This window comes from Schistocerca piceifrons, chromosome 11 (assembly GCF_021461385.2).
Source record: "Schistocerca piceifrons isolate TAMUIC-IGC-003096 chromosome 11, iqSchPice1.1, whole genome shotgun sequence".
Classification (NCBI taxonomy): domain Eukaryota; kingdom Metazoa; phylum Arthropoda; class Insecta; order Orthoptera; family Acrididae; genus Schistocerca; species Schistocerca piceifrons.
In genome coordinates this window covers 136535616-136562076 of record NC_060148.1, presented here as the reverse complement: position 1 = coordinate 136562076, position 26461 = coordinate 136535616, and positions in this window count along the sequence as shown.

The following is a 26461-nucleotide window of genomic DNA, read 5'->3' as shown; positions in this document are numbered from 1 at the left end:
AGTGTGGCTGGGAACGAAAGTAACGTCGCTGCTGGGGAAAAAAGTAACACTGTTACTTTCATCCCTGTCACTGAGAAAACAGTATTAGAGACTCAGATCCCCTGTTTTTTCTCATTAGTGTCAGTAAATTAGGCATAATACTGTTAGGAGACATTGCTGCAATGTTTTACTCAACAAATCCATTATTTACTTAGTTATTTCATTACAGTAAATAACACTAGGTAGGACAACTACAAGAGCACTAACTGCTACACCTGTGTATCAAACTTCGCCAGATGATGTTAAAAATTATAGCATAAGTGTTACAGCAGCAGCAAAATACAATATGTGCCATGCGACTTTGTATCGTTACATTAAAAGGAAAGAGAAGTGTGTGAGTGATGGCAGCACACTGATACCTCACGTCAGATACAGAAACGTAAAAAAAGTGTTCTCTGACGAAGAAGAAAAAATAATAGTTGAATATGTGATTATTGCACCGGTGATATTTTGTATACTTTGTCATAAGGATATCCATAAATTAGCTTACGAATTGGCAACAAGAATAACATACAAATTCCATCGACTTGGGTAGATTACCAAACTGCAGTTCCTGACTGGTTTTCAGCATTTATGAAGACGAATCGACAGTTGTCTCTTCCGTCGCCTCAAGTGACTAGTCTTGCTTGAGCTACGAGTTTTAATCGAACAACTTGGCTAATGTGATGGAGAGATACGAGTTCGAGCCCATGGACATCTGGAATATGGACGAGACAGGTATCACAACTGCCCAGAAGCCAAACAGGAGTGTCGCTAAATGTGGAATAAAGCAGATAGGAGCCATCACTTTGGCTGAAAGGGGCACCCTTGTCACAGTTGCTATTGCTATCACTGCTCAGCGAGGCAGAGCTACCCCTCTTTTTGTACTCCCTCGCTTAAGGTATCATGACCATTTGGTTTAAGATGGTCCTATTGGTTGCACTGGAGCAGGAAATGCAAGTGGTTGGATGCACAATGAAGAATTCTTGCTGTTCCTGCACCACTTTGCAAAATTTGCTAAACCAGCTCCTGAGCTCAAATGTTTGCTGTTTCTTGACAATTACGAATCTCATGTATCCAAAGAAGCCTAAAATTTTGCTAAAGCAAAGGGATAGTTATGTTGTTATCTCCACCACACTATACGCTCAGGATGCAGCCTCTAGACCGTTCAGTTTATGATCAATTAAAAAGATGGTAAATGCTTTTGCCGAGAGCTGGATCAAAAATCATCCAGGAAAGACCATGTCAATTTTCTACACCCCTTCAATTGTAAGGGAAGCGCGTCCACTTGCTGTAACTGGCAAAAACATTGCAGCAGGCTTTCATTGCACAGGCATAGTACCATTGAATCAGTGTGCTCAGTGAAACCGATTTTGCACCGCCTGTTGTCGCCGATCGCCCAGCGCCACACGCTTCTGATCATGAACAGCAAACGATGTCCTTGGCAGGGCCATTAGCGATTTTCAGCAGACCATCTGAAGTTGTGAGCGTATCTAATACTGATCCAGCATGAAGACTCGAGGAAACACTTCCAGGTGTCACAGCCTGTGACGTGGAGCCTGGTGGTATACAGTTATCTCCTTCAGTTCTCCTAACCTTTTCACCTGATGCTATTCTTCAGTTCCAAAAGCAGGTCTGAGCCAAACACAAGAAAAGGAAGTACAGGAGAAAGTCTACAATTTTGATCGATACTCCAGAGAAATTGGTTTTGCAAGAAGAACTAAGAGCCCATTCACAGACAAAGAAAGCGAAGAAGCTAAATTTAAAAAGCAGCAGGCCAAGATCGTGACAGCAGAATAAACCTAAGGAAACATCATCGGAAGATGAAGATAGCTACTGCCGTGTTTGTCGCGAATCTTACTGCCACAGTCGTCCAAAGAGAAGAGGATTCGGTGTTGGGTATGTAAGGGCTGGTTTCATGTTGCTTGTACCAAAGCAGAGGATATGTATGTGTATCAGAACTGCGAATCTGAACAGAACTTAAGATATGCATTCATCTTCTATTTAACTGACTCATGAACATTTAATCATAATGCCTGGATTTATTCAGTATTATTAATGCTTACTTTAGTTAAATTGTAAGTTGCAAATATAACTGAAGTTTTATATTTTTCCGTCATTTATTGGTGTTTTTTTGATGTTTTGTAATGGCAATTTACTTTAAGCTACTCTATAAATCATTTATTTGACAAAATAAAGTTTTACATATTATGTTACTTTTATAGCTTACTAGTGTTACTAATGGCCCCAGTGACAGAGACAAAAGTAACACATACATTGACGCTTTAAAATTAATTTCACAAAACAAATTGTACGCCATTTTGGGAAAACTAAATGCAGTCATGTTAGGAAAGCCCTCAGAACATGTACAGTAGCCCATTTTGCTTCATACATTTACAGTGACCGAATAAAAAATGCAATATGCAAAATATAACTTTTGTCCCCTGTCTCCCCTTTACAAATTCTTAAAATTGTGTCACATATGGACAGTTCAGTAAAAGATGTCAGGATGATCATCAACAAAATACTGCAAATAACAACGAACACATTAAATAATTTACTATTATAATTCATTTTAGATTACTACAGATGTGTTAAAAGTGGAAGAGGCAATTCACATTGCTAGAAAGAGAAAAATTTTACAGAAAAGGTAAGCTATATACAGCTGCCTGAGGAGTTGCTCTGTTGTAAGAAAAAAGAGCGGACATTAGAAGGTAATAAACTGTCTCGACTAGAAAATAGGTGAATACTTAAAATTGGTTCCACAGTAGTTTCAGAAGTTTGCTTCTACATTATTTTATCCAACTGCCAAGTTTCACAAAGGTTTTCCTTGTTCATTTAAATTACAACAGTACACATTCCTAATATTATTCCAATTGCAACATCATCCATTTTATTTTATCCATTTTCTAGTTTTGCACCGAAATTTACACTGTTTTTATCTCTAATATGACAGGCAGTTTTGGCAAAATCGTAATCAGATGTAAGTAGTCTGCTACAACATTAATTTATTATACACTTCAGGCATATAGCAATCGTAACTTCCTAATCCCATTCACATACCATTATTTCAAATCTTTTAAATGAGGTTCACTTACTGCAACACCACCAGACTCACAAATAACATATTGCCAAATTGTCTTAGCATTGACAGACAAATTATTACAAGTGATAGCACAAAATCATCTTATACTCTGCCGAAAACATACACTGAGTTGACACAATGAACACCACCATCGTCATCATCTCCATCAAAATGACGATTTCAAATCATTACTTCAAATCTCGCCACCATATAAACATATACCACATAATATACCCACATAACTTCACAAAACTCTAAGACCCTTAAGATAATCCCAAAGTTACAAAGTTATTCTGGTCATAGCTTCCATACAACATTTATGACGACATAGCATTTACACCAAACAACCATATCAACTCTTCTTCAAGATTCTCACATAAGCAGCAATATAACATATAATTTTACAATTTTTCTTTGAAGATGTGGTGAAAAGTAAGTACTTTTCACAAATTAACACTTATCTCTAATTGCCAGAGGATAAGAAACAAAGTTAACACAATTTGCAAAACTGTAGCTCAAGGAGATCCATAATGAGGTTTCCTCATTAATCTGTCAGATGTTACTTCAGTATCCAGGTTTATAGCTGACTGCACCCACAATATTATGCTAAGACAGCAATAAGTGTGAAATCCCATCTTTCAGCAAACAGTTCAACAGAAAATCAATTTCAAGACAAATGGACAATAGTTCCCTAACCAAGGTTAACAAGTATACACATTTTCATCTATTGACTCCAACAGTTTCAAAAACATGTATGGTGCTCTCTACCTGCAAGTTATTCACAACATATACAAAATCATTCTGAAAATGCAAAATTTCCCCAAATCCACTTGCACTTCTTTAAAATAGTATGATTCTAATATTTCATTAATCTTTTTTTGAATATGGTAATCATTTTGTCTTATGCATCTGTGACTTCAGTAAAAACCAAAATATAGAGAGACATAAAAATTATTACTTATTACTTTATACAGCAGCATTTTCAGACATATATAATAATAACACTCCTTTTCCAAAAATATCAGTTTATTTCTCTTTAAGCAAACATGACATGTAAATGATTTTTCCCTGTGCTCTAAGATTACATTATAATTTTAACTATTCTTAATCTCTAGTAAACACGATTCCTAGCTAAGAGAGACTGAAGTAAAAGATTACATTCAAAGCTCAACAGATGGTTAGGAGAAAAGGTGCAGCAGGGAAGGGTGAAAACTTCAGAAGCAATGCTGCTTTGTCTGGGGCCATGCATTTACCACACTGATGTCATGATCACATTTTCATGACTCGATGGGAACATACTCATTAATATTCACACATAGCATCACTTGCCAGTACAGCTTCTGCTTTATTCTCTGTTAGGACTACAATAGTGAAAGTGAGTTTTAACACTTCCAACTCAAAATCTTTGTAACATATTGCAGAGAAATAAACTTTAACTTTCTTTTGACTCTACCCTTTGTAAACTTGCATGCGAATGTAACATAGTCTCTCATAAATTTCCCTGTGACATAGTTTTCAGCATTTTCAAACTATCGTCACAGTAAATACTGTGGAAAGCGCTATAATAAGCCAAAACTTCGTTAACATGAGAGTGAGTCAGCACAAAAATATTTTCGTCTTTTTTTCTACAGATATTTAAAAAAAATATAACTCTGCAAGTTCCTAACATTTGTTATGGACAATCTTCTTTGTTAAATTCTGCAAATTCCATGCAATATTTTGCTATTTTCGACAAGAAGTTGAAATTGATGAAACTGTGTTTCAGGCATCATACTACAACTCAAAATTTCGTCTTGTTCTACAGAAGTACTATTGATTACTCCAACTGAATTTTCTCCTCCAAAAGTAAAACAGTCGTCCCTGCCATTGCTATTAGTGTTCCTCTCTTGCATTATTGAATCCGATTTTTGACCCACTCATTCAAATTTAACATTTTCTCACAATAAATTTCAATTTAACTTTCTATTTTTCTGAGTCTTTGATTGATTTCCTTCCTATACGCTCACAATTTATCACTGTTTTCTGCTAACTTCACCTGCAGTTTACCATTGATTTCTAGTAAGCGAAGTGGCGCACCTCTTAGCACACCGGACACATCTTTGGGAGGAAGTCAGTTCGGATCTGCATGGATCCACCAAAATTTAAGTTTTCCTTGATTTCCCTAAATCGCTGCAGGCAGATACTGGGATGGTTTCTTTGAAAGGGCATGGCCAATTTCCCTCCTCATCCTTGAAAAATTTTGAATGTGTGCTATATCACTAACAACCTCCTTCCATCCTTCATTGCTTTCTTTAAGGTTTGCATCTGATTTTTGATCTATTTGAATGTTTTTTTTCTGAAAGTTTTGAATGTAATTGTTCGCCAGCATCGTGCATTAATCATGCTTCCATCTTTTCCAACTGAACTATTAACTATCTCGTTATTTCTTTTAAACCTTGAGTTTTTACCTCGATTTTGCACATCTGTCGCCATCCCACTGTTACTGAGAGTATCTTTCCACCACAGATTTCGTCATTAGCGTTTGATTTTATTTTCCATAGATAAAATAACGACAAATAAAGTATTTGATAACACTGAACTATTTAAGAAATATTTTTAATTGGTAATTCATTTCCTGTCCTAAAGACCTATTCAAAAATATATCACAGTGTACCATTCACTAAAACACAACGTTATTAATTACATAACACAACATTGACTTTGAGTGCAGGATCACAAACCCGCCCACTTGCTAGAGATATCAGAAAACAAATGAAAACAAAGTAAAATCTTAACACAAAATTGTCTTTGACTCTCCTGTACCATTTCCCAGGAGTAGAACATTCAAAGCTGCTCAAAGTGGTGACACTGGAGACCGATACACTGATGCATTCGTTGACTGAAAGAATTACTTAGTGCTCCCAGTGTTGCCTGCTGAAGAGAATTACAAGCTAGCACCATACGTTCCTACATGTCCTCTGGAGTTGTTGGAATATCGCGATAGACAAAGTCTTTATGCATCCTCAAAGTGAAAATTCCAGAGGATATAAATCAGGAGGCCTAACAGGTCAAGTAACTGTTCCTCCTCGACCAACCTATCTGGCAGGTTACCTTCGGTTCAGAGCACAATGTGCATGCAAGACATTATGTGCTGGACCTACATTGTGTTGATACCACATAAGCATTTTGGCTTTGAGCGGCACTTCATCCAGAAGAGGATGAAGAATTCGTCTGAGGAAGTTGGCACACGCTGTGCCATTTAGACTGCCATTGATGAAATAAGGGTCAATAATTATAGTACCAAGCATCCCACACCAGACTTTAGCTCTCCATTGACAATAATGTTCCACCTGTCTAAGCTATCGTGGGTTGTCACTGGACCAATAATGCATGTTCCTCGTATTTACCTATCCTTTGTTTGAGAAGGAACAATCATTGGTAAATAGAACATTGGAGAAGAAGTTCGGGTTGGCGAGGATTTTCTGTTGTGCCCACTGACAGAACTGTACACGATTCTGGAAATATGTATATGGAGATGCATTAAGCATTCACCCATCAGTTGATGTCCAGATGAAATGTCATATAGTCTGACTTTAAAACATATATCGACTGTATTACGTGGGAATTGCTCGCACTGATTGATTTTGGCAATTGGGAGTGGAATACTGTGCTGATTGGTCTTGGAGACTTACAACAACGTTCCGAATATCACGGAGGCTAACAATAAATTTTATCTGGAAATTGTGGAATAGAACCTGGTGCATACGATATTGACGATTGAAACTAAGATTTAAAATAGTCTAGGAAAGGGATTGCGCTACATGTAAATATCAATACACTCAAATCTGAAATAAAGACAATGAGAGTAACGATTCACATTAACCAGAAAGGATCAATAGGATGGAAGCGGGGTTTCACAAAAAAACATGTTTCAAAGAAGGATCCGAATAAGTTCTACAGACCAGACCAGTCGGTCGATATACTATCTATCAGTACAATCCATTTGAGTGTAACACCCCATCAAACCCTTATCCCCATCAGTGGGAACAAAGTATAATGTCGTTGAGACCTCTACCAACGCTATTTACCTACTAGTAACAGTTCAAGCTTTTGACTATCTGGGGCTGAGTATTGTGGACCAGCATAATCGACTTGTCAACTTTCATGCCAATGAAATTATTGTATGGCTGCATTTAAAGCAGAGCTGCAGTGACATTGTAGCTGCAGAGACCCTGAAACGGTGGTGGCCTTCAACAAGCCTGGGCCTATTGACGGCAAAAGCGATGACCTTTAAGTTGCCGGACTGGAAGGTTCAATCAGTCAGAGATCCCAGTATCCCCATATTGACAACAAAGACAGGATGTGCATAAGGTATGAAACCAAAGTGCTCAACGCACACTGTGGCTCTTCACAACAGTACAGCAAGGAGATAATACAAGCAGACTACGAGTTTCTTAAATCGGTGAGTCTGAAGCCATGCAATGACATTGTTCAGTATAACTATCCCGATGGAATATGATGAGTGTATTGTACGCTATGATTAGTTCTTGGAGAAACCTTATGCATCAAACACGTTTTAACAAGAGCAATGAAATCAGGACTGTCATCCAACACCAAGACGCTTTAACCCTCACATGCAAGAGTTTCATATATCTTGATGGATCATTACGAAAAGGGATGGTACTGCTACAGTGGCATCGAACCTTATGCATAATGCTTTAGCATTCCTGTTTCCTGAGATACGATATGGACTTTATGGGGTCGAGTTTGATTGTACACGCAATGTAGGTGTAACAACTCTTAAAACGTATTTATCTGCGTCTCCTTCGGATATGAACGATTTAGAAAATGCTGGATGGCTCATTGATGAACCAATGGATAGAACAATGGATGAGTACAAGAGATTTACTGCATGTATACCTTTAAAACTGCTTATGAGATACTTTGAAGACATGTGGTATGGAGTGCAACACATAACAACTCATTCATTCATGGAGATCAAGAGGAGAACGAGATCACTATATGGAAAATGCCACACATCATTGTATCAGATAAGCAGCGTTTGAAGCTTTTACAAGTTCTGAATGGTGGTGTATTTCTACCGTCATCTTTCTGTTCATGGGAGGTTTTGAGTTCGCGATGCTACCGACTGCAAGGTGACATCATGGTCTATTAAAATTTCCGCTCATCTGGAGATGCTCACGTTCATCATACTTGCGTTTCAGACCAATAAAAGAGGAAATATAGCAAATGATTCACCAAATTTGATAACTGCAAGTTAACTAATGCCAGAGACTTCCTGAACTCCAAATTCTACCTGTATGATAATTTACACCTGAAGTGGGATGAAGATGTATACAGTCTAGCGTATGACATGTATGTGAGGTTCTGTGTTTCGTAATATGAAGTGGAAGTATGTCTATTCATTAGTTGTAAATTCAAGGAGCTGGTGCCAATCATTGTAATAGACTGCTCAAAACAGAAAGAGATAAATCAATCTAGATCTCTAGATGTATGATTTGAATTTGAATCTTTGGCAAATTTCCCAGATTACACTGCAGTGTATGCTTTTATTATACAGGACCTTGTGGTCAACTACTGCCCTCTCACCTGCGCTGTGCAACAAGGTGTACAAATGAACATGTGCTGCCCCACACCCAGAGCGTTCCACAATGGTATTTCATCATTGCAGATGCTCAGGGTTTCTATGACAATGAGCATAGACAGTACATATTTATAGATGTTTCATTCATAACATACACAGAAGATCCAGCTACAATAGAGACATTCTCAGCAAACATTGCATCACCAAGATTTTTCCAAGATGTTAAGTGTGCTAAAACACAAAGGAGTGCAAGTGATTAACACATTTCAACTATGGAATTCGCTGGGATGATCCTTGAATACAATATAAAGACATAGTGACGTCGCTCCGATTATTCAACCACACAGATACCATCATCTATGTGAAGAGGAAGGAGAAGATCACATTGATACGTCGAATATTCAAGTTTGCTGCTATTCAAGACCTGGAAGTTTTCGGGTGTCCTGATTTCCATCGACTCAAAACACAGAAGAAAATGTGTGAAAAATAGTACTGTGTCTGCTTATGGAAATGTAAAACATCTGTTAAGTTGGGTGAAAAATTTTCATCTCAAAGTCTGCATATGATTTCTCTTCACCCTGTGCCACTTTGATAGTATACAGTTTTACTCAGATACTATGTCTATAATTTTGTTCACGCACAGGAGATATAATTTTAGACATGTTTGCTGTATGTATGTGGAAGCAGGCACAATCATCTGCCACCTGCTCCCATAACCGAATATGTGCAGCACGACAGGCATATCCCATGCAACCATTCTATACATTTTGTTATCTTACATGTTAAACTTCACCTTCATCTTCAGAACTAATACACAACGAAATAGGGGATAGGTTTTTTTGTAAATACCAACGAAGATATACAGTAACGAATTTTTCATTTATTCAGTTCACACACAAACAATTTGAGTTTTGAGAGACAGTTCAGTTATTGAGATACAGTTCAGTTCTTGAGGTATAGGTCATTTCTTGAGGTACAGTTCAGTTCTTGAGACACAATGTGGCTCTGATATTTCAGTGCGGAGATACTTTTAATTTATATGCTAGTACTAATAACTAGGCAAAAATCCCTCCCAGCAGCAACACTGGTTGAGAATATTTCTACAATTTTCCAGTGGCAATGGATGTGAATATTTACAATTTTCCAGATACATAAATCTATCATAAAAACTAACACAGAGGTAGTTTTTTACTGCAACTAAATTCCACAGTCCCATAGCAGATGTTTTACAATAATTGTGATGGACTGTGAGCTATAATACTTAAAAGCTATCCATTCTTGGACAGTTATCAGCAGGTGAAACTTAAAAGCTGTTCTATTTGCGTGACGCACTACACATACAGTGTATATAAATAAATATTTAGGTGGCACCTTCGAATGTGTGATATGCATACATTTCTGACTACAGACCTGAGAACTCCACAACTGGCAATACATTCACCTCATCTTTCATAAGGCCAATAATCCCCTTTTTCTGTGGAACAATACCATAAGGATTGTGGGCTGTGTATGAAGATATGCCAAATTCATTACCATGGTACCTCATTACCTCATAAGGATCACAGTTCTTCATTCAGTAGATGAAGCTACCTGTATCCATATAAAGTAACTTTGGATCTGCGAAGTACGTTTTCCCTGACTCATAATGAAAGTGGAATATGAGGAATATAGATAAGTCCAGTATGCACATTTGTTCATAAATAAGCTTCATGAGCTCCACTGCAGTCTTCCCCATCTCCACAGTAAAAAATCTCTCATTGAATATGGCGACCCACTTAAAATTCGGTCCGGCAATGCATTCTCTTATGGCATAACGCCCATCCAATTCAGTTGTAATCAAAATTTCACGACGATCTCTCAAATTTCCATTGTTTTGCCAAAAATTGAATTATTCATTCATTTATAAAAATCCTTCTTAAGGGCACACATCATGGAAGCTCTCTGACTTGTATTCAAATGAATATACTCTTTCAGCCAGGGGGAATGCTTGAAGGAGGCAGCCTGAGTGATTCTAACCAGTTCTAACCCCTACCTTAGATACTGCTAGGATTATAATGGTAAATAATATATTTCTCCTCATTTCCCAATGTTGTCATCAGTTTTGGGGTGGAGCATCCTCGCAGAATTAGCTGCTCCAGACACAGTGGCAAACGAGATTGTGCATCATGCAAACTAATAGGGTATGTGAGTTCTGCCTCCACCCCGTATCCTACATCAGCATCAGCCGCCATACTGCCCTTGAATTTTCCAACTAATCCCATGCATTTGTCTGGGCACCTATCGCAACTCGTCAGTTGGCAGTGATCGCTGCATGGCAGACCCATATAAGTTATTTACATTCAAGTACATGATGCAATTCGAATCAAGGGATGCAATGAACCTGTCACCCATCTGTGAGGTATTTGCCTTGGCGTGCGTATGGACACATTAGCAAACTCCCCCATGAATCTCTCACTCCAAGAAAAGAAGCATGTTGGAGTCAGTCAATAATTTGATGCTGCACTTCCTTTTTTGAAGCATTGTGTCCCAATACAACCCAGGTGCCACGTAATAAAGGGTGGGATACAGAGAATATGTGGTCATCTGTAGACTCTTGAATTTCTCGAAAACATCCGCAAGCAAGCTGACGTCTGTGTCCAGGTAAATCTGTGTATACTGTCCTAAGGTGGAGTTGCTGAATTCAAATCAGACATTCATGGTATGCTCATAATCTGCATCCATTATGGCACCGCCGTTTACGTTGCTGGAAATTGCAGTTACGTCATGTAGCCTGGTTTCGTTGTGTTTTGCCATGATGTCCAGATACTTGTGTGCGAAAACCCCCTTCCTAGCCACTTCTCCTCATAGGGAAAAGCAGCTCGAGTGATGTGCAGTTTTAACGAGTTTCTGGAGTGGTCCCTGCATAAAACGAAGCGAGTCAAGGAAGCAGAGTGTGAGTCTTGGCATCATTCGTTTGGAGAATTAAATATATTTCTCGACACTCGCAGGCAGGACACCGAACTGATTTTTCTCCCAGCCAAAATCAGCCAAGTACTCAACAAGAAAGTGAGTGCATACCCACTTAAATTATGGTATCTGCCTTGGTCACTAGTACTTCAAATTTCACGTCTTGTGAGCTCCTCCAGGGAACTTCCCTGTAAGATGACAGTGGTCCCTGTGAGGAGTCTCTTGTTTTTCTACCTAATGGCAGCCCAGAAACGTGACAGTCAACCATGTTATTGTACAAATCTTTATTCTCCTGAGTTCTGGTCATGGGAACATTGTCACGGTAAAGCTTATCAAAGCTCTATGAAAGTTTTTCAAGCTCAGTGAGAAGCCAACTGCAGGATCGTCCGTGACATAAGATTTCTAGTGGTTTAGACTTGAAACATAGGACGATACCATTTGGAACACAGTACATATGAGATACGTTTTTCTGAAAAGGCAGTATTTGAGGCTGGAGGGTCACTTGCACAGCGTGTCACAGGAGCAAGGAGGCATTCAAAGTTGGCATATATCAGAAACAGACATCACTCCTGATGGTGGGCATTCCGAAACTTTATGAAACTGTTTTCCTCAGTAAGCACAATAACGCCTAAAGGGTCCTTGGAGGGACAATCTACTAGATACTTGCTAAATACTCGCTTCTCGAAAAGGCATTGAAGCACCTTATGCAATATGTTCTGTACCCTTATTTTCTTTACCCTTATTTTTACTCATACAGAGACTAGAAAATGGGACATGTCTTGGATCCAAACATAATGATAATTCCCTTTCTCCTTATTTTTCTCATCATAGAATAAGACCATGTTTACATGCATCCTAAAAATGGTTCAAATGGCGCTAAGCACTATGAGACTTAATATCTGAGGTCATCAGTCTGCTAGACTACTTAAACCTAACTAACCTAAGGACATAACACACATCCATGCCTGAGGCAGGATTGGGACCTGTGACCATAGCAGCAGTGCGGTTCCGGACTGTAGGGCCCAGGACCGCTCGGCCACAGCGGTCGGCTCATGCATCCTAGAATCAGTGGCAAATTGTGATAAATGGCTGATGACTATACGCTTGTTCTGCTCATCTGACTTGCATTACTCCAAGCCATAAACATGAAGCGATTGTCCAGTATTATGAGCCTCAAATTTAGGTATGTTCTGGATCTTCATTTGGAACTCGGTAGCATCAAAGTTATGCCCTCCAGGGATAGCATTTTTACGCAAATGGTATCTACCAGTACACTGCAGACCTTTTGTATAATTTCTTTTGCAAGCCAGGACTGACCATGCAAAACAAGGCTTTTTCATTTTTGACATTAATGCATGCCTTCTTATTCGCTATATCTTTAGGTAAGTCGGTATAGCTAGACTCTCCATTTACTCGATCACAGACATGTATATGGAAGTCCTGTGGCTGAGTGTTTAAGCTGACCCCATAACTTCCATCCAGAAAATCTGGGCCATTATAGCTCACAACGTGGTCTCACAAAACCACTCAGTGATTGATATGCTCGGCGTTATCACGGCATTATCCTCCCAAAGATAATGAAGACTTGTGCCTTTATCTCCAGAGGCAACATTGGGTGGGTGGTGAAATGTGACAGTTAGTTCCATTTAATGGCAGGATACTGCAGATCATTAACACCTTTAAGGAATTCCGTTTCCACGACGGGAAGGATCGCTCTGGCACAAGTTTTGACTCTTCGCCACTCATTCTGTATGAAGTCCAGATGCAGCTGATGGTATTAGTTTCTTTCCCTTCCTTTCCTTTCTCCCACCTCTACCTTCAATTTACGTAACATTACCACTGTAACACAAGCCCAGACAGGATGGACAACATGAGGCCTTGAATTATTTGGTTGAAAGATAATGTCAACAAGGTCTTAAAAACAGTGGACAGCCACCGACCTTGACAAATCGGAAATATGGGAGGCTGCTGTCCAACTTACCGACTATGGGCTGTGTACAAAATAGCACCCCATACAATGCTGCCAGCTGCTGCCCATGCGTGGGAACGACAAATGCAGCATGGCCGCCTATGCTCTCCTTGGAGCCTCAACACATGGACACATCTATCGTGATGCTGCAATGAGAATGGCGAATATGCTGAATAGACGACAGTGTGAGATGCCCTGTTTTCGGGTAGGTAAGAAAATCTAAGGATATGGTTGATTAAGAATCGGCTGAAAGTTTCCAAGAATTACAGATTTATGTACGACATAACATATTTTGGTTATATACATCCGTTTATAGCAAAGCTCAGCAGATTAAGTTTTTAATTTGGGAGTGTGTACTAAAAGGATGAGCAATTTCAAATTCTCTGTCTCTTAATTTCATAAGGATAATTCTAAATTCCATACCTATAGAAATATTGTTTTATTACAAAAAGTAATATTGAGATATTCCAGTTCAATTACAATAATGATACACTTATAACTACATTTGTAGTTTTCACATTTGTACACCTTCCATCCAGGTTTCTCAGTCCCAGTACACAGCTTATGTACCCAACGGAAACATTCTAAACACCTTACCCAATCTTCCTCAGATTTATCTTTATGGTATGAGACAGAATAATAGAGGCAGTCCTCATGTGCGCTGTCTTTGTCGTCTGTCAAGAGGAGGGAAACAGACTCCTTAGCAAATGCTAACTCATATGTCCATTTTCATTCTTCCCCCCCCCCCTCCCCAACTCATTGTAGGCGGCTTTTTGTAGTTCTGGCTGATCTTTTGGGTGATTTAGTGTTTTCACTTTTTGAAAATTATCCTACTTCTAAAATTGCTGTCTAGCATTTTTGCTTGTCTTGAGCTGACGACTCTTCCTAAAGCACATTTTCTGCCTACCCTAGAGCCCAGTTTCTCTTCCGAGTTTCCTGACATTACGTTATCTAAAAGTGTAGATCTTGCCACCCGAAACACTTTGGACGTTTTTAAGAAACTCAATTAATTGCCTTCCTCCTACCTACATCTGTCCAGCCATCTCCTGAAAAGAAATAAAAAGCGAAATCTAGAAAGAGGCACATTTGTCAGATGGTCTAAAAGGGCACCCTAACAGTATTCGAAATTAGGCACCTTTACCTCTTGACAAACATGATTGAATTACCGAAACATGTAATGAATTACTGCATTCGAACGCCACTCACAGGTTTCAATAATACATAACCAACAAATAAGACTAAAAAATCGAAGTTGTTACCGTGTGATTGAGTTGCTTAGATTGAAAAACTAAACTAAACTCTACCCGAATACGCCATGAAGGCCCAACGGTACGGACCGGCCGCCTTGTCATCCTGAGCCCACAGGCGTCACTGGATCCGGATATGGAGGGGCATGTGGTCAGCACACCGCTATCCTGGCCGTATGTCAGTTTACAAGACCGGAGCCGCTACTTCTCGATCAAGTAGCTCCTTTAGTTTGCCTCACCAGGGCTGAGTCTGCCCCACTTGCCAACAGCACTTGGCAGATCGGATGGTCACCCATTCAAGTGACAGCCCAACCTGACAGCACTTAACTTCGATGATCTGATGGGAACTGGTGTTACCACTGCGGCAAAGCCATTGGCTGTTGCTTACACTGTGTCTACAAAATATTGCGTTCAAATGTAAAATATTAAGAAAAAATCAGCTACACAGAACGTGGCTGATATGTTTGGCAGTTAGCAGGATAGTAAAATGGCGGCAGTGCATGGATTTCATCTAGTTTCCGCTTTGAGAGCACTGTCCAAAGAGAAAATAGCCACCCACCTGCTATTGGGCCACCATCAGAAAACAGGGCACCCTACCCTATGGTGTCAACCCAGTGTACAGCTTCGTCGTTAGACGCACCAGCGTCATCGCACCTGTCATTGCGTCCATGTCCAGGTGAGTCGCCACCGTGGTCACACTGGTGATAGCCAGCTGAAGTGCTGATCTACTGCTTGTGGAAGCATGGAGTGCAATTCATGCCATGTTGATGTTTGTCCATTGCCCTTCTCGTGTTGTTGCAGTTTCAATGGATGGTGTTGTTGATGTAGAGGCAGGTAATTAAAGCCCTTGGAAGGAGAGACAGCATTGGTCGTATATTTTTGTTTATTATCGCAAAATCGATTTTCGGTTACTTAGTGACCATCTTCAGTGCTGTAATATATAACTTAAATTAGTAAGCACTGGTGTCAATAAGCTTATGGCGATCACATAGACTATGTGATCGCCGTAAGCTTATTGACATCAGTGCTTACTAATTTAAGTTATATATTACAGCACTGAAGATGGTCACTAAGTGACCGAAAATCGATTTTGCGATAATAAACAAAAATATACGACCAATGCTGTCTCTCCTTCCAAGTATACCCATTATCTGGTCGTAGTGCATAGGACACTATGGAGTCGCCAATCAATTAAAGCCCTGTCTGATCAGAGTGCAACCCTCAAGATGACCAGAAAACGCTTTACAGGAAGTCACTGGATGTTGCAACCGTGCAGGACCTCGAGACGCATTGCATCGCAGTGCCGGTTGTGGCGCGCCTGGCACAGAGCAGCTGGAGTCACGGACCGCCGCCGCCTGCAGAGGGAGACCAGCAGCCCACAGACGAGGAGAGTCGCGGAGGCGCCCTGGCGGTGGTTCGCAGCATCACCTGGACCTCTGGCAGGGGACTCTGCGGTGGTCTCGCGTGCCTCGTCGCTGCCGACTGCACCAACCCCTGCCCCGTGCATGGTACATACACAACTGAAGGCTGCAACCACTATGCATCTGATCCTCCTCTCCACTTGTTACATTCGTTCTGTCTGCTGCCACTTGTCCTGTTTTCTTAGACTAATGTCCCTCACTAAGCATATGTGACAACACATCGGCCAGCCACTGGGCGACAGCAGGCTATGACGGCGTAAACACCGCATCTAGCTTCGTAAATGTCCTCTATTAACCAGGAAGAGAGTAAGATTGTTCAGGTATAACACAGCTGAAGCCACACACTAGTGATCAGATCCTGCAGGGCCACCAGGCTTCGGAGATGTTGATTGCTATGTTTCATCTGCTGTTCCAAATACACAACTTGGGGAAAAAGTACACCATTGTCAAGGACTGTGTAAGAGTGTTCCAGGAGCCACTCTGCGGAAATTGCAGAAGTGTAGGGTGTTGCATTGTCCTGCTGGAATTGCCGAAATCCATCGGAATGCACAATGGACATGAATGGATGCACGTGATCATACAGGACGCTTACGTACGTTTCACCTGTGAGAGGCTTATCTAGACGTATCAGTAGTCCCATATCACTCCAACTGCACACGCCCTACACCATTACAGAGCCTCCACCAGCTTGAACAGTCCCCTTTTGACATGCAGGGTCCATGCATTCATTAGGTTGCCTCCACGCCCGTACCCACTGAAAGGCGGCTACACTGAGTCACAGCGCCAGAGATTGCGCCGAAGAGTATTATTCCACCGCCTCCACTGGCAGTAGTTGTTCAGAGAATGTCGAGAGCAGTTGTAGTTCAGAGGTTGCCGTGGGCAGTGCTCGTTGAGAGGATGTCGAGAGCAGTACTAGTTCAGAGGATGTCGTGTGCAGTTATTGTTCTGTTGGGCGAGAGAGTAGAGGCTGTTCAGTTGGTGTAATCTATACATGGAAGATGTTGCAATGACCACAGTGTATTTTTCGTCAATATACAGGGTGTCCCAACTATCTTGTCCACCCAAAATATCTCTGGAACAATAACAGCTATTGGAAAAGGACTTTCAACGGTATCAATGTAGGGCTGGGGCCCATGAATGTACATACTTGGAAACATTCTAAAACGAAGGCGTATGTGTGAGACCTGAGTTTCTCCTGGCGTATACAACTTTCAAATAACTTCCGGGAATTCAGCCAGGTAACACTTTCAGCGACCGCCGATATTTCGGCGGGAGAACACCCCGCCATTTTCAAGGCAAACTGCAACGGACAGGCGACGTACATGCAAATTTAATACCTCGGTTCTCGGACCCAAGCAGGAAAGATAACACACACACACTGAACACTAGTGCCACCAAAGATGACCAAAGTCAGAGCTATCGATAGTGAGACTATGAATTCGCAGGTGAGGTAGCATTGAGTCTGTCCCTCTGTTTCTTGACAAGGGAGAGAGCCGGATTCCAAACAGAGTTTAAACAGAAACCTCCATCCCTGTTAACAAGGTTGCTCGCTAATTTAATCTCAACTGCCTCCCGAATCACACTGTCCCAATAGCTGGACGTGCATGCCAATATCTCGGTGTTATTATATAACATGGAGTGACCAGTATCCAAGCAATGTTCGGCAATAGCAGATCTATTTGGCTGCTGTAATCGTGTGTGCCGTTTATGCTCAGTACATCTGTCCTCCACGGTCCTGATAGTTTGACCAATATATGCCATGCCGCAGCTGCAAGGGACACGATATACACCCGCCTTACGCAGTCCAAGATCATCCTTAACGGAACTCAAAAGTGCTCTAATTTTAGATGGAGGTCGGAAAACACATTTCACATCGTATTTCCGTAAAATACGACCGATCTTATTGGACGTGTTTCCTACGTAAGGCAAGAAGGCTGTAGACTTAGGTGTTGACTCAGAATTATCATCAATCACCTGATGTACAGTTGGTCGATAGCGCAACGCACGTTCAATCTGTCTATCACTGTAACCATTTTGACGAAATGTAACTTCAAGATGGGACAGCTCAGCTGGCAAAGTCTCAGCGTCAGAAACGATATGTGCCCTGTGTACCAAGGTACGAAGTACCCCTTCACGCTGAGCCGAATAATGGTGACAACTATTAGCTTGTAAGTACAAGTCGGTGTGAGTACGTTTCCTGTAGACTGCATGTCCCAATGATCCATCATCCCTCCTCCTAACCAACACGTCGAGAAAGGGAAGGCAACCATCCTTTTCCACCTCCGTCGTAAAACGAATGTTCGGGTGGATCGAGTTCAGATGTTCTAGAAAGACATTCAAATTCTCCCTACCGTGAGGCCAAACAACGAAGGTATCGTCAACGTATCTATAGAAACAGGCGGGTTTTAAAGGCGCCGACTCCAATGCACGTTCCTCGAAGTCTTCCATAAACAAATTTGCGATCACAGGAGACAACGGACTACCCATCGCAACTCCATCTGTCTGCTCGTAATACTGGTCATTAAATAAAAAATAAGTGGATGTCAACACATGCCTAAAGAGATTAGTTAAATCAGCACCAAACCTGGCTTCAATTAACCGCAACGAATCAGACAGAGGAACACGAGTGAAGAGAGAGACCACATCGAAACTCACTAAAATATCAGAGTCATTCAGCCTCAGTCCCTCCAAACGCCGTAAAAAATCAGCTGAGTTCCTGATATGATGTTCACACCGTCTTACTTGTGGACTCAACAGAGATGCAAGATGCTTGGATACACGATATGTCGGGGCGCCGATGTTACTCACTATAGGACGGAAAGGAACCCCTTCCTTATGAAGCTTTGGAAGGCCATATAACCTAGGGGGAACCGCACTATAGGTGTTAAGCCTCTTGATTGTGTCCTGCGACAAACCACTTTTCTTCAGGAGGCTGTTGGTCTTTCTCTCAACACTTTTCGTGGGGTCAGCATCGATTCTGTGATACGTTGAATCAGATAGTAAACGTTGCATCTTTTGTACATAATCATGTTTATTTAAAACAACGGTGGCATTGCCCTTGTCGGCAGGTAAAATAACAATACTGGGATCAACCTTGAGAGAGCGTAAAGCAGCCCTCTCTGCTGCTGTTACATTACTCTTGGGTGGACGAGCCCTAGTCAAAACACGGCATGCCTCCCTCCTAACTTCCTCTGCAGCGTCAGGAGGTAGTTTGCAAACTGCCTGTTCAATTGAACTAATAAAATCAACTACCGGCAAATTCTTCGGAGTGGGTGCAAAATTTAATCCTTTCCCTAGCACGGATAAGGTTGCGTCGTCAAAAGATGCAACGTTTACTATCTGATTCAACGTATCGCAGAATCGATGCTGACCCCACGAAAAGTGTTGAGAGAAAGACCAACAGCCTCCTGAAGAAAAATGGTTTGTCGCAGGACACAATCAAGAGGCTTAACACCTATAGTGCGGTTCCCCCTAGGTTATATGGCCTTCCAAAGGTTCATAAGGAAGGGGTTCCTTTCCGTCCTATAGTGAGTAACATCGGCGCCCCGACATATCGTGTATCCAAGCATCTTGCATCTCTGTTGAGTCCACAAGTAGGACGGTGTGAACATCATATCAGGAACTCAGCTGATTTTTTACGTCGTTTGGAGGGACTGAGGCTGAATGACTCTGATATTTTAGTGAGTTTCGATGTGGTCTCTCTCTTCACTCGTGTTCCTCTGTCTGATTCGTTGCGGTTAACTGAAGCCAGGTTTGGTGCTGATTTAACTAATCTCTTTAGGCATGTGTTGACATCCACTTATTTTTTATTTAATGACCAGTATTACGAGCAGACAGATGGAGTTGCGATGGGTAGTCCGTTGTCTCCTGTGATCGCAAATTTGTTTATGGAAGACTTCGAGGAACGTGCATTGGAGTCGGCGCCTTTAAAACCCGCCTGTTTGTATAGATACGTTGACGATACCTTCGTTGTTTGGCCTCACGGTAGGGAGAATTTGAATGTCTTTCTAGAACATCTGAACTCGATCCACCCGAACATTCGTTTTACGATGGAGGTGGAAAAGGATGGTTGCCTTCCCTTTCTCGACGTGTTGGTTAGGAGGAGGGATGATGGATCATTGGGACATGCAGTCTACAGGAAACGTACTCACACCGACTTGTACTTACAAGCTAATAGTTGTCACCATTCGGCTCAGCGTGAAGGGGTACTTCGTACCTTGGTACACAGGGCACATATCGTTTCTGACGCTGAGACTTTGCCAGCTGAGCTGTCCCATCTTGAAGTTACATTTCGTCAAAATGGTTACAGTGATAGACAGATTGAACGTGCGTTGCGCTATCGACCAACTGTACATCAGGTGATTGATGATAATTCTGAGTCAACACCTAAGTCTACAGCCTTCTTGCCTTACGTAGGAAACACGTCCAATAAGATCGGTCGTATTTTACGGAAATACGATGTGAAATGTGTTTTCCGACCTCCATCTAAAATTAGAGCACTTTTGAGTTCCGTTAAGGATGATCTTGGACTGCGTAAGGCGGGTGTATATCGTGTCCCTTGCAGCTGCGGCATGGCATATATTGGTCAAACTATCAGGACCGTGGAGGACAGATGTACTGAGCATAAACGGCACACACGATTACAGCAGCCAAATAGATCTGCTATTGCCGAACATTGCTTGGATACTGGTCACTCCATGTTATATAATAACACCGAGATATTGGCATGCACGTCCAGCTATTGGGACAGTGTGATTCGGGAGGCAGTTGAGATTAAATTAGCGAGCAACCTTGTTAACAGGGATGGAGGTTTCTGTTTAAACTCTGTTTGGAATCCGGCTCTCTCCCTTGTCAAGAAACAGAGGGACAGACTCAATGCTACCTCACCTGCGAATTCATAGTCTCACTATCGATAGCTCTGACTTTGGTCATCTTTGGTGGCACTAGTGTTCAGTGTGTGTGTGTTATCTTTCCTGCTTGGGTCCGAGAACCGAGGTATTAAATTTGCATGTACGTCGCCTGTCCGTTGCAGTTTGCCTTGAAAATGGCGGGGTGTTCTCCCGCCGAAATATCGGCGGTCGCTGAAAGTGTTACCTGGCTGAATTCCCGGAAGTTATTTGAAAGTTGTATACGCCAGGAGAAACTCAGGTCTCACATTGTTTACCTCTACGGGGAGGAAATGTATCGGTGTTTACGTAAGTTGGATAAACTTCGTAGCTGTCGAGTTAGACTGCAATGTGCTTTGTCGTTTTTATTGAGGTGTCGTGATGAAAATCATGTCCCAACATTTGCTAAGGTTGTGCACCATATTAATTCTCCTGCCGCCAACCGAATTAAGCAACGTGCTGGCTTGGCTCTTGTTCGCGAAAGGATTCGTTTTACTCGTCGACGTTTGGATTCTGTTTCCAAAGAATTGTATCGTTTTCATTTAATGGTGGCATCTGACGTGTCTGATTTCACTTGGGATTGGTTGGACGGTGCCTCATGGACCCAAGCTGACTGGGAGTACAACTCCGTTACTGCCCGGCATTTGGCAAAGTTTGAACGTTTTCATCGCGCGGAGTCAGATGTTATATCTCGACGTTCTGTGATAAATCTCACAGAGAAATCTTTTGACGACGCAACCTTATCCGTGCTAGGGAAAGGATTAAATTTTGCACCCACTCCGAAGAATTTGCCGGTAGTTGATTTTATTAGTTCAATTGAACAGGCAGTTTGCAAACTACCTCCTGACGCTGCAGAGGAAGTTAGGAGGGAGGCATGCCGTGTTTTGACTAGGGCTCGTCCACCCAAGAGTAATGTAACAGCAGCAGAGAGGGCTGCTTTACGCTCTCTCAAGGTTGATCCCAGTATTGTTATTTTACCTGCTGACAAGGGCAATGCCACCGTTGTTTTAAATAAACATGATTATGTACAAAAGATGCAACGTTTACTATCTGATTCAACGTATCGCAGAATCGATGCTGACCCCACGAAAAGTGTTGAGAGAAAGACCAACAGCCTCCTGAAGAAAAGTGGTTTGTCGCAGGACACAATCAAGAGGCTTAACACCTATAGTGCGGTTCCCCCTAGGTTATATGGCCTTCCAAAGGTTCATAAGGAAGGGGTTCCTTTCCGTCCTATAGTGAGTAACATCGGCGCCCCGACATATCGTGTATCCAAGCATCTTGCATCTCTGTTGAGTCCACAAGTAGGACGGTGTGAACATCATATCAGGAACTCAGCTGATTTTTTACGTCGTTTGGAGGGACTGAGGCTGAATGACTCTGATATTTTAGTGAGTTTCGATGTGGTCTCTCTCTTCACTCGTGTTCCTCTGTCTGATTCGTTGCGGTTAATTGAAGCCAGGTTTGGTGCTGATTTAACTAATCTCTTTAGGCATGTGTTGACATCCACTTATTTTTTATTTAATGACCAGTATTACGAGCAGACAGATGGAGTTGCGATGGGTAGTCCGTTGTCTCCTGTGATCGCAAATTTGTTTATGGAAGACTTCGAGGAACGTGCATTGGAGTCGGCGCCTTTAAAACCCGCCTGTTTCTATAGATACGTTGACGATACCTTCGTTGTTTGGCCTCACGGTAGGGAGAATTTGAATGTCTTTCTAGAACATCTGAACTCGATCCACCCGAACATTCGTTTTACGATGGAGGTGGAAAAGGATGGTTGCCTTCCCTTTCTCGACGTGTTGGTTAGGAGGAGGGATGATGGATCATTGGGACATGCAGTCTACAGGAAACGTACTCACACCGACTTGTACTTACAAGCTAATAGTTGTCACCATTCGGCTCAGCGTGAAGGGGTACTTCGTACCTTGGTACACAGGGCACATATCGTTTCTGACGCTGAGACTTTGCCAGCTGAGCTGTCCCATCTTGAAGTTACATTTCGTCAAAATGGTTACAGTGATAGACAGATTGAACGTGCGTTGCGCTATCGACCAACTGTACATCAGGTGATTGATGATAATTCTGAGTCAACACCTAAGTCTACAGCCTTCTTGCCTTACGTAGGAAACACGTCCAATAAGATCGGTCGTATTTTACGGAAATACGATGTGAAATGTGTTTTCCGACCTCCATCTAAAATTAGAGCACTTTTGAGTTCCGTTATGGATGATCTTGGACTGCGTAAGGCGGGTGTATATCGTGTCCCTTGCAGCTGCGGCATGGCATATATTGGTCAAACTATCAGGACCGTGGAGGACAGATGTACTGAGCATAAACGGCACACACGATTACAGCAGCCAAATAGATCTGCTATTGCCGAACATTGCTTGGATACTGGTCACTCCATGTTATATAATAACACCGAGATATTGGCATGCACGTCCAGCTATTGGGACAGTGTGATTCGGGAGGCAGTTGAGATTAAATTAGCGAGCAACCTTGTTAACAGGGATGGAGGTTTCTGTTTAAACTCTGTTTGGAATCCGGCTCTCTCCCTTGTCAAGAAACAGAGGGACAGACTCAATGCTACCTCACCTGCGAATTCATAGTCTCACTATCGATAGCTCTGACTTTGGTCATCTTTGGTGGCACTAGTGTTCAGTGTGTGTGTGTTATCTTTCCTGCTTGGGTCCGAGAACCGAGGTATTAAATTTGCATGTACGTCGCCTGTCCGTTGCAGTTTGCCTTGAAAATGGCGGGGTGTTCTCCCGCCGAAATATCGGCGGTCGCTGAAAGTGTTACCTGGCTGAATTCCCGGAAGTTATTTGAAAGTTGTATACGCCAGGAGAAACTCAGGTCTCACATTGTTTACCTCTACGGGGAGGAAATGTATCGGTGTTTACGTAAGTTGGATAAACTTCGTAGCTGTCGAGTTAGACTGCAATGTGCTTTGTCGTTTTTATTGAGGTGTCGTGATGAAAATCATGTCCCAACATTTGCTAAGGTTGTGCACCATATTAATTCTCCTGCCGCCAACCGAATTAAGCAACGTGCTGGCTTGGCTCTTGTTCGCGAAAGGATTCGTTTTACTCGTCGACGTTTGGATTCTGTTTCCAAAGAATTGTATCGTTTTCATTTAATGGTGGCATCTGACGTGTCTGATTTCACTTGGGATTGGTTGGACGGTGCCTCATGGACCCAAGCTGACTGGGAGTACAACTCCGTTACTGCCCGGCATTTGGCAAAGTTTGAACGTTTTCATCGCGCGGAGTCAGATGTTATATCTCGACGTTCTGTGATAAATCTCACAGAGAAATCTTTTGACGACGCAACCTTATCCGTGCTAGGGAAAGGATTAAATTTTGCACCCACTCCGAAGAATTTGCCGGTAGTTGATTTTATTAGTTCAATTGAACAGGCAGTTTGCAAACTACCTCCTGACGCTGCAGAGGAAGTTAGGAGGGAGGCATGCCGTGTTTTGACTAGGGCTCGTCCACCCAAGAGTAATGTAACAGCAGCAGAGAGGGCTGCTTTACGCTCTCTCAAGGTTGATCCCAGTATTGTTATTTTACCTGCTGACAAGGGCAATGCCACCGTTGTTTTAAATAAACATGATTATGTACAAAAGATGCAACGTTTACTATCTGATTCAACGTATCGCAGAATCGATGCTGACCCCACGAAAAGTGTTGAGAGAAAGACCAACAGCCTCCTGAAGAAAAGTGGTTTGTCGCAGGACACAATCAAGAGGCTTAACACCTATAGTGCGGTTCCCCCTAGGTTATATGGCCTTCCAAAGGTTCATAAGGAAGGGGTTCCTTTCCGTCCTATAGTGAGTAACATCGGCGCCCCGACATATCGTGTATCCAAGCATCTTGCATCTCTGTTGAGTCCACAAGTAGGACGGTGTGAACATCATATCAGGAACTCAGCTGATTTTTTACGTCGTTTGGAGGGACTGAGGCTGAATGACTCTGATATTTTAGTGAGTTTCGATGTGGTCTCTCTCTTCACTCGTGTTCCTCTGTCTGATTCGTTGCGGTTAATTGAAGCCAGGTTTGGTGCTGATTTAACTAATCTCTTTAGGCATGTGTTGACATCCACTTATTTTTTATTTAATGACCAGTATTACGAGCAGACAGATGGAGTTGCGATGGGTAGTCCGTTGTCTCCTGTGATCGCAAATTTGTTTATGGAAGACTTCGAGGAACGTGCATTGGAGTCGGCGCCTTTAAAACCCGCCTGTTTCTATAGATACGTTGACGATACCTTCGTTGTTTGGCCTCACGGTAGGGAGAATTTGAATGTCTTTCTAGAACATCTGAACTCGATCCACCCGAACATTCGTTTTACGATGGAGGTGGAAAAGGATGGTTGCCTTCCCTTTCTCGACGTGTTGGTTAGGAGGAGGGATGATGGATCATTGGGACATGCAGTCTACAGGAAACGTACTCACACCGACTTGTACTTACAAGCTAATAGTTGTCACCATTCGGCTCAGCGTGAAGGGGTACTTCGTACCTTGGTACACAGGGCACATATCGTTTCTGACGCTGAGACTTTGCCAGCTGAGCTGTCCCATCTTGAAGTTACATTTCGTCAAAATGGTTACAGTGATAGACAGATTGAACGTGCGTTGCGCTATCGACCAACTGTACATCAGGTGATTGATGATAATTCTGAGTCAACACCTAAGTCTACAGCCTTCTTGCCTTACGTAGGAAACACGTCCAATAAGATCGGTCGTATTTTACGGAAATACGATGTGAAATGTGTTTTCCGACCTCCATCTAAAATTAGAGCACTTTTGAGTTCCGTTAAGGATGATCTTGGACTGCGTAAGGCGGGTGTATATCGTGTCCCTTGCAGCTGCGGCATGGCATATATTGGTCAAACTATCAGGACCGTGGAGGACAGATGTACTGAGCATAAACGGCACACACGATTACAGCAGCCAAATAGGTCTGCTATTGCCGAACATTGCTTGGATACTGGTCACTCCATGTTATATAATAACACCGAGATATTGGCATGCACGTCCAGCTATTGGGACAGTGTGATTCGGGAGGCAGTTGAGATTAAATTAGCGAGCAACCTTGTTAACAGGGATGGAGGTTTCTGTTTAAACTCTGTTTGGAATCCGGCTCTCTCCCTTGTCAAGAAACAGAGGGACAGACTCAATGCTACCTCACCTGCGAATTCATAGTCTCACTATCGATAGCTCTGACTTTGGTCATCTTTGGTGGCACTAGTGTTCAGTGTGTGTGTGTTATCTTTCCTGCTTGGGTCCGAGAACCGAGGT